Source organism: Sphaerodactylus townsendi, linkage group LG01 (assembly GCF_021028975.2).
Source record: "Sphaerodactylus townsendi isolate TG3544 linkage group LG01, MPM_Stown_v2.3, whole genome shotgun sequence".
NCBI classification, from domain to species: Eukaryota; Metazoa; Chordata; class Lepidosauria; order Squamata; family Sphaerodactylidae; genus Sphaerodactylus; species Sphaerodactylus townsendi.
The window spans coordinates 80,405,120-80,415,703 of NC_059425.1; positions in this window are offsets into that span (position 1 = coordinate 80,405,120).

The following is a 10,584-nucleotide window of genomic DNA, read 5'->3' on the forward strand; positions in this document are numbered from 1 at the left end:
GCTGCAGCACCAGAGGCTGTGCAAAACTCACAATTGCACTGCAACATTCCCTGTGCTAACAGAGGGGCAATTTCGGTGTGCAAAATCGGCCAATGTCTCCTGCTCAGTTTCCTTCCCATTACCAACACATACACCCACTTAATACCTGTATCCTCAGGAATTTCCCAACCTACCCTTCTTCTTCCCAGTAGGAATAAAACTTTCTTTGTATTGTCGAAGGCTTTCACGGCCAGAATCACTTGGGTGCTGTGTGGTTTCCGGGCTGTATGGCCGTGTTCTAGCAGCATTCTCTCCTGACGTTTTGCCTGCATCTGTGGCTGGCATCTTCAGAGGATCTGATGTTGGGAAAGCAAGTGGAGTATATATATCTGTTGGAGTGTCCAGGGTGGGTGGAGAAACATTGTCTGTGAGTAACAAAGAAGGCAACCAAGTCAATAGTTGAGGGCATCTGAATAGAAGTATGAGTAACAATGAAGACTATAGCATGGGAGTGACACTGGAGATAGCAAGTAGCTCACTGGTACAGGAGCATCTGAATAGAAGTATCCTGGCCTTTGTTTCTTTTGTCTATGGTCATCCTGTGTTTGTGTGGAGCTGGTTAGACGCTGTCTTGACTCTAGTATTTTTCAACACTGGCAGCCAAGTTCTGTTCATTTCCATAGTTTCTTCCTTTCTGTTAAAATTGTCCCATGTAGCCTTATGGATTTCAATTGCTTCTCTGTGTAGTCTGACGTAATGGCTTTCAGAGTGGTCCAGAATTTCTGTTTTTTCAAATAATATTCTGTGTCCAGGTTGGTTTATCATGTGTTCTGCTATGGCTGATTTTTCTGGCTGAAATAGTCTGCAGTGCCTTTCATGTTCTTTGATACGCATGTCTCTTGCGCGCTACTAAGCGTTTGGTGGTTCCTTATGTAGACTTGTCCACAGCTGCATGGTATGATAGACTCCTGCAGTAGCTAAAGTTGATCCCTCTTATCCTTTAGCTGAACGTAGCATCTGTTGAATTTTCTTAGTGGGTCTGTAGATTGTTTGTAGGTTGTGCTTCTTCATCAGTTTTCCTATGCGATCAGTGGTTCCCTTGATGTATGGTAAGAACACTTTCCCTCTAGATGGCTCTTTATCTTTGTTCATGTGGCTTGTTCTTGGTCTTGCAGCCCTTCTGATTTCTGTATTAGAGTAACCATTAGCCTGTGGATTCCCAAAAATCCACAAGGACTCCACTCCACTCAGACCCATTGTGAGTGCAATTGGATCTCCTACATATGATTTGGCAAAGTTTCTGGCCACACAACTGCAAATCCATATTGGACTTACTACACATTACATTAAGGACTCAACTCACTTAATTGAAAAAATCAGCAAACTCAAACTCAACCCCAATGACAAACTGATCAGTTTTGATGTGGTTTCCCTATTCACCAAGGTCCCCATAGCAGACACCATGACACTCATTAACCAGAAATTCCCAAAAGACATCACAGCCCTGTTTCAACATTGTCTCACTACTAGCTACTTCCAGTGGGATAATGAATACTATGAACAGAAAGATGGGGTAGCCATGGGTAAAAGCCCCTCTAGCCCTGTAATAGCTAATTTTTTATATGGAACATTTTGAGGAACAAGCCCTGAAAACAGCACCAAAAGCTCCACCATATGGTTCCGTTATGTGGATGACACATTCACCATTTGGAGCCACGGAGAAGAAGAACTAAACAAGTTCCTGGACCATATCAACAAGATCCACCCAAACATCCAATTTACTATGGAAAAGGAAAATGAAGGAAAACTGCCATTTTTAGATGTTTTAGTCATCCGCAAACCAAACCAGCAATTGGGACACACAGTATACAGAAAACCTATGCACACGGACAGATATCTACACAAAAACTCCAATCACCATCCAGGACAAAAAAGGAGCACCATAAAAACTTTGGTACATCGTGCAAACAGAATCTGTGAACCTCACCTCCTTCAAGATGAATTGAATCACCTAAACAGGGCTCTACAGGCTAATGCAGTGGTGGCGAACCTTTGGCACTCCAGATGTTATGGACTACAATTCCCATCAGACCCTTCCAGCATAGCCAATTGGCCATGTTGGAAGGGGCTGATGGGAATTGTAGTCCATAACATCTGGAGTGCCAAAGGTTCGCCACCACGGGGCTAATGGTTACTCTAATACAGAAATCAGAAGGGCTGCAAGACCAAGAACAAGCCACATGAACAAAGATAAAGAGCCATCTAGAGGGAAAGTGTTCTTACCATACATCAAGGGAACCACTGATCGCATAGGAAAACTGATGAAGAAGCACAACCTACAAACAATCTACAGACCCACTAAGAAAATTCAACAGATGCTACGTTCAGCAAAGGATAAGAGGGATCCTTTAGCTACTGCAGGAGTCTATCGCATACCATGCAGCTGTGGACAAGTCTACATAGGAACCACCAAACGCAGCGCGCAGACACGTATCAAAGAACATGAAAGGCACTGCAGACTATTTCAGCCAAAAAAATCAGCCATAGCAGAACACATGATAAACCAACCTGGACACAGAATATTATTTGAAAAAACAGAAATTCTGGACCACTCTGAAAGCCATTACGTCAGACTACACAGAGAAGCAATTGAAATCCATAAGCACATGGACAATTTTAACAGAAAGGAAGAAACTATGGAAATGAACAGAACTTGGCTGCCAGTGTTGAAAAATACTAGAGTCAAGACAGCGTCTAACCAGCTCCACACAAACACAGGATGACCATAGACAAAAGAAACAAAGGCCAGGATACTTCTATTCAGATGCTCCCACCAGTGACCTTGCTATCTCCAGTGTCACTCCCATGCTATAGTCTTCATTGTTACTCATACTTCTATTCAGATGCCCTCAACTATTGACTTGGTTGCCTTCTTTGTTACTCACAGACAATGTTTCTCCACCCACCCTGGACACTCCAACAGATATATATACTCCACTTGCTTTCCCAACATCAGATCCTCTGAAGATGCCAGCCACAGATGCAGGCAAAACGTCAGGAGAGAATGCTGCTAGAACACGGCCATACAGCCCAGAAACCACACATCACCCAAAACTTTCTTTGGTCTTATCCCCACCCCCTGGCTTCCTCCATCTGCTGCTGCTCCTCTCCAAGAAGTAAAGTTTAACTTTAAAGCCACCCGAAGTTTTGGTGGTGGCAGTGGCTGGGATGAGGGTGGGAGCGGGTGGGCATATGCGCCCTGCACATGACAAGTAGTGCCTGGGTCGCAAGAATTCTCTCCCCATCCAAAAAATACTCCCCTGTGGTCTGCTAAGGTGTGAGTTAAGTGAGCATGAAGCTGCCTAGTTGGCTTTGGAGATTAGCAGGCTTGCACTATTGTGCAGTCAATATTTCACAATGTTTGTTTTCCCTATCTGAGATGATACATCATGTATCCTACTTCTTTAAACATAAATCACACTGTCAAAAATTGAGCTTGCACATGTATTATTCTGTCCTGAATATGTCAGTATGTGAGGAAACTAGGATATTTTTACACACTTAAAATATAGATACATGAACCCAATAGTTCTGTATAGTATTGATTTGAACTTTTGTTTTTAAATAAATAAAAAGTAGGTAATTGAAATTCTAACTTGCCTTTTAATCTCCAGGTATTTAGATTCTTTGCAGCCAACCTTTACGTGAAAGAACTAGGGGGAAAAACCTTCAAATTAATATTACATACATATTAAAACTTGTTCTTTTAAATGTCTTATTCAACAATATAAAATACCCCCCAAAAAACTTATAACTATGCAAATGTGCATACCCCTCCCCCAACTCATGTTGTTGCTTGTTCACATCAATAGAAAATGAATCAAAATGCTATTACATTAAAACATACTGTTTTATATTTATTTCGTTTTCCCCAGCTCAGAGACTTTTCTTCCAAAAAAAGAGTTCTGGGCTACTTCCCCCCCTTCATAAAGCAATCTTCTTTTAACATTAAATAGATAATTCACACAATTGTAATAACACACACAAAAAGCAACAGAAAGGTGCCATTTCTGAACATGTACACATCTTTGTAAGTGTACAAACATTTTACCACAATTATGAATGTTTTGTATGCAATGAAGCAAAGTTGTGGGAAATAAACAACCCAGTTGTGAGTGCAAATCTTGCTTTGGCCATGATATCATGAAGCCTGTCCCACATCTGCAGTGCTGAGATGCTGTTAAAAACCATCTGTTCCCTGGAATGCATGCCAGTTCTCCCAACAAGCCCAAGAGCACACGCTTGGGAATGTTTCAGGCTGGGGAAATGGTGCAGGAGAGAAGGGTGAAACTCCTTCTCCTCTTGCACCACAGTCGTCATCCTAATCAGGCAATACACACACAGGAATTGAGGAGAACCAACAGCTCCCGTGTGTTACCCATGATAGGCACCGAGATTCAAACACTGTAATCCTAACATGTGAAGAAACATTGAGCTTTTGACTCTGACATCTATTTATTTGACTGATGCAGTACCTAAAGGTAAAGCAATTCATTGATTCCTCACGTTGGTAGCAGCCAGACAAGGTTTAGCTAAATACTGATAAAACAGCAAAGGTAGTTGTGAGACAAAGCAAGTTATAGGAGAATTATAGGAGAGTATTGAAATAAAGAGTATTGAAATGTCAACCATCCAGTCAAGTCATATAAGTAAAAAGTGAGGGATGAGAGAAGACATAGAACATTTGATAAAGAGGTACTGTGCAGCTTGAAACAGAGGAAGGCTGCTTGGGAGGGTGTGTGTTTGATTTTAAGTGATGGGCATGGAGGAGACTATTTTCTGCAGTTTTTGTGAGGAAATGGTTATTCTGAAAACTAGTAGGCTTCCTTAACTAGCCTGCAAAGAGGTGTGAGGCTTGGCAGCTGTTTGAGCTGAGAGTGCTAAAAAGAGGGATGAATACTGTTTCTGCAGCATAGTATTGCCACAAGTCAATGCCAAGGGAGTTAGTAACATAGTGAAACCACAATCTGAGCACTGGAAAGCAGGCTAGGGTAACAGTTAGAACCCTGATAGGAAGACGGGAAAACAGTATTGCACTTACCTGTAACTGTTGTTCATTGAGTGGTCTTCTGTGCAGGAACACATGGAACTACGCATGCGCAGGCCAGCCACAGAAAAGGTTTACAAGCTTGTTTCTGTAGAGATCTACAGCTCTAGCTCACCAGAGCATCATTTCCCCCAGCTCCTCAGCCATGGATGGGAATTTTTCTGCCCAAATGGTCACAACATAGCAGGGGGAAGGAAAGGTTTCATCAGTTCTCCCTCTGCTACTGGAACAGCTATGATCCCTATGAGACCAATGATACAGGGAGGAATCTAAGATTCTGGATTATCATAAGGCATAGACCAATGTCAGCAGACGTAGAGCAAAGCTGCTCAGAGTAGACAAGCAGAGCTAGTAGTCCACCTGTACACACGTGCATACACTGCAGCCTCCCATCTCTCAGGAAGAAGAAACATGCCACTCAAGATGTTCTTTCCAAGGAAGGATTTACCAAAGAGTTGCAATACGTACAAAGTACTATATACAGATTTTAGAACAGTCAAACAATGTGCTTCGCCAGGCAACAGTTTCCCAAAGGAACAAATTATTATTATTATTATTATTATTATTATTATTATTATTATTATTATTATTATTATTATTATTATTATTATTATTATTATTAATTGGATTTATAGGCCACCTCACTCCTGAAGGGCTCGAGGCGGCTCACAATATGGCTGTTCTCTAGACAGCAAATCAGTACAAAATATAACTTAAACCCATTAAAAACTTAAGCAGCAATTTCTAGAAATAAATACAAATTAAAACAACAAAAGTTGTTAAAAACAGGCACCCGATCTAAAGGCCAAAAAGGAGGGAGGGGTAGGCAGGTCCCAAGATGGAATCAGGGCCCAACCAGATGAAAAAACAGGCAGCCTCAGTGGGGGGTGGTAGAACCGCGGCCAGCTTACCCAAAAGCCCGGTGGAATAGCTCCGTCTTACAGGCCCTGCGGAACTCACCAAGGTCCCGCAGGGCCCGGACAGCTGGAGGTAGAGCATTCTACCAGGCAGGGGCCAGAGCCGTGAAGGCCCTGGCACGGGTCGAGGCCAGCCGCATCATCGCAGGGCCAGGGGTCTCCAGCAGCTCTGCCACTGCCGAACATAGTGGCCTATGTGGGACATAAGGGGTAATGCGGTCCCATAGGTATGAGGGCCCCATGCCGCGTAAGGCCTTAAAGGTCAATACCAACACCTTGAAAATGATCCGGAACTCCACTGGGAGCCAGTGCAGGTGGCGTAGCACAGAGGTGATATGATCTAGATAACCACCACCTGTCAGAAGCCGAGCCGCCGCATTCTGGACCAGCTTCAGCTTCCGGATCAGTCGCAAGGGAAGGCCCGCGTAGAGCGAGTTGCAGTAATCCAACCTCGAGGTGACCGTCGCATGGATCACAGTGGCCAGGTCGGACTGGGAGAGTCAGCCGCCGAGCCTGGCGAAGGTGAAAAAACGCAACCTGGGTAACATGGGCCACTTGGCCCTCCATTGATAGTGAAGAGTCCAGACGGACCCGCAGGCTGCGAGCCAGGGACGTCAGGGCCAACATAACCCCCTCCAAAACAGGCGGCTGAAATTCCCTCAGTCTCTCCCCCCGGCCCAGCCAAAGGACCTCTGTCTTCGTTGGATTAAGTTTTAACCTACTCTGCCTCAACCAACCAGTGACCGACTCCAAACAGTGCTGTAAAGCTGCAGGGGCAGAGGCCGCCCCCCCCTCCATCAACAGAATGAGCTGGGTGTCATCCGCATATTGGTGACAGACCAGTACACAGTACAATACAGGTGCTTATATACAATGATGAACCAATTACTTTAAAGGTCATCTGGAGCTGGTTTGATCCAGTCTGGCTGATGTTGCCAGCTGTCACTTCACTCCCTTTTTGCTGATTCATACCTCTGCTGCCTAGGATATGATCTAGATCTGTGGTGGCGAACCTATGGCACTACAGATGTTCATGGACTACAATTCCCATCAGCCCCTGCCAGCATGGGAATTGTAGTTCATAAACATCTGGAGTGTGATCGGTTCGCCACCACTGATAGATGATCTACTGATGACAGCATATATCATGACAATGAATCCTATAAGAGACACTGGGAAAACTATGTTGATGAGAAGAGATAGAATATCGACAGCAATAAGAAAGCTTCAGAGCCGAATCCACTAAGGATGTCCCCCAATGATTATTTATTTATTTATTTATTGTTTAGGCTTCTATACCGCCCAATCCCCTAGGGGCTCTTGATTCAGAGTCAGATTGAGATCTGACTCTAGCCAGCTCAACAATCACAGGCTCATGAGCAGAACTCTGGTTGTGCCAGTGCTCAAAGTAGGCAAATGACAGCAAAACAAAGATCAACTGCAACCCAATAAAGGATGCTGAGGAGATGCTGCTGGAGCTGCAGTTGGTTGACTTGTAGAGTCCAATCAAGGTTGAACTGCTATACTACTCAGCACAAGTCGACTGCAAGGTAGAGAAGAACTTTGACAGGTGGATCAACACTGGAAGGCACACAGGAACAAATCACAACCCTGGGAGATAGATCGATGCCAGCAGGTGGATGCACACCTCAACTCCAACTGATGTTGGAATAGAGAACTACTGCGACTACGAGATGAGGTTTCATGGCCCAGGCAAGAAATAGTACTTCAATTCCAAGCATAGAGCATCTGAATAACTTCAAGGGCAGGAAGATGAACTACAATGACTCACTTCCCAATCATCTGTCTGGCCAAACTGCCAGATTATGATCCTTGTGCAAGCTTCTCAGCATTTACCCTTGGAAGCAATAGCGTTCTCCTCCAATCTTGCAACACGTAACATGGAGATGGCCCTTTGAACAGTGGGAAGAAGCCTAGTTGTCGAAGTTGGTTCAGACCAATGTCAAGCTGCTGGCGAACTCCACAATGAGACTATAGAATGGCTTCTCCACTCCAGAGCTTTAGCCCACTCTTGTTAGTCTTTTTGTGGGGGTGGAACTGAAGCAACCATTACCGCATGCCTCAAGAAGACCCCTGATCCAGTCCCTGCCAGGACAGACATTTCTGAGGGCTATTTAGCCAGAGTTTTATCTTGTGCCACCATGCTTGGTGCTAGGGACTTCTCATAAAAGGTGGGCTTGAGGCTCTCTCATGACAGGCCTTAATGGTGAGTAGAGTGGCAAGAAACCAGAATATGCCCCTCTCCCAGGCACAACAAACGTTCCAAATACCTGTCCTTTTTAGCCATCTTGGCATCACATTTATTACATTTTTTTAAAAGGGCAGAGCCCTCAAGAGAACTCATCCTGAGGAAAGAAGAATGCCTCAGGAGAACTCCACCAAAGCATGTCGTCTATACATGGTGGTGGTAATAGAACTGAGGGAAGCTCTCCCTCCCACTCCTACCTCATGACCATTTGGTTGGGAAAGTTGCAATCCTTAGCGGAAGAAGGGAATGGGTGCTCTGGTGAGCTAGAGCTGTATATTGCCACAAAAACAAGCTTCTAAATCCTTTCCACAGCTGGCTTGCATGTGCACAGTCCCATGTGGGATTGCACAGCAGGCTAAAAAGATGAATAAAGATGGCACTAAACCCAGCAAATGGTGTGTGTGAGGTGTTCCAAGGATTTTTTTTGGTGGACTGATTCCTGATTTCATGAACTAAACTTAGTTAGAATAAACCATGGTTTCATGTTAAGGCTGGAAGCATTAGTTATAAACTGCAGTGTCCTAAGACAATCACTTGTGTAAACAAAAGGCACATAGAAGTCCAACTACATCCTTCTTAATATTATATCCCTGATGTTCAGAGGTTCCTCTGACTTGTAGCAGTAGCTTTCTAGGAGGCAAAACAGGCTGCAGTAGGAGGTGGGGATTCTGTGAGTAGAACTCTGACTGCAGTTCTTAATACCAAACCTATAGTCCAGTGGACAGGTTGTGCTCCTTAATGTGCATTTCCTGTTTTATTTAAATTACAAATAATTTTAAAGTAGATTTTCTGGGTTGCATGGCCTGGGTAATTTTTGCTCCTAACGTTTTGCCTGCATCCATGGCTGGCATCTTCAGAGGCATGTTACAATGAGATGTGTTTCTCTCCATGGCACAGTGTGGAATGATTGTGTGGTAGGGTATATGTTTTGTCCACCTCATGAGGGGGTGAGGCACATTTGCATAAGTCTAGATAGAGTTCATTTATAGTTGCATTTGCAGCTGAAGTTGCAATCACATTCACAACTGCATTTGCAATCACACTTGCAATTGCACTTACTAAAGCATTTGCAATAACATTAGCATGTGTCTGGGTGGAGTTAATTTGAAGTTGGCTATGAATGTGTCTGGTTTTTGGTTTTGGCGTTTTTTAGTATTGGCAGACAGGTTTTGTTGATTTTCAGATTCTCTTTTTTCATAGAAACTGTCCCAGTGTTTGTGGATTTTAATAGCTTCCCTTTGATGTCTGACACATGAATGTGATTGCAAGTGCAACAGCAAAAACTACCAGACCACAGCCTCATAGCCTGGAAAACCAACAATAGCCCGTTGATTTTGGTCATGAAAGTAATTGACAAATACAATTTTGGAGCAATTTACCTCCAAGATAAATTGAATGTAGGAATACTTTTGCCTTTAAACATGGAGAAAATGACTGGGCAATGAGTCACTTTAAAGAACCAGTAGTGTTTAGAAAATGCCCTAAATTAGATTTGTTAGGAAAATTTAAGATCAGTTTTCATTGTGTTCTTACCGCTCTGCTTGATGCACATGTTTTTCCAGACGAAGAAGGTTTAATTTCAATAGTCATAACACCAGTTGATGCTCCACTGGATCGAATTCCCCCCAAGAAAAATGGATGTTAAAATTCACGTATGCTTTAAAAAGAGTTTGTTTTCATTATAATTATTATCCTTTTCCATTTTCATATAAATCTGGACAAGTATATCTGGAACTTCAGTATACAGAAATCATCACTGTATGAAAAGTACTCTTAATGTTGTCTATGCAATGTTGAGATATACTACTATGTGCTTATTGATATATAGCATGTTTAAGGTGAATTTGCCTCAATTGTACTTGAAATGACCTATCTATAACTGGGATTCCTTGAAAAATGCTTTCACATTCAAACATATCAATACTATGTATAACTGGAATTGTAGAACCTTTGAGGACAATGCCTAATGAAGATGATATTTTTAATAGAATTTTTATTTTCTCACATATTCAGCAAACAAAACATACAAACACAAAGAAAACACAACACTACATACACTACATATTATATATCGACTTCCAGCTATCTCATCTTTGATCAAAGTTATCTCAAGGTTCATGCATATATAATTAAAACATTAATTCAGTAGTTATTTCTTAAGTGTATTCTAATTATTACAATCTACTGTTTTCTTTAGATTTCAAACCCTGCCACTACTTCCCTTTTTGAATAGGTTTTCAAAAGATATTCCGTAAAAGGTTTCCAGTTTGCTAAGAAAAGTGTTCAGACTATTGTCTTTTAATATTGTTGTC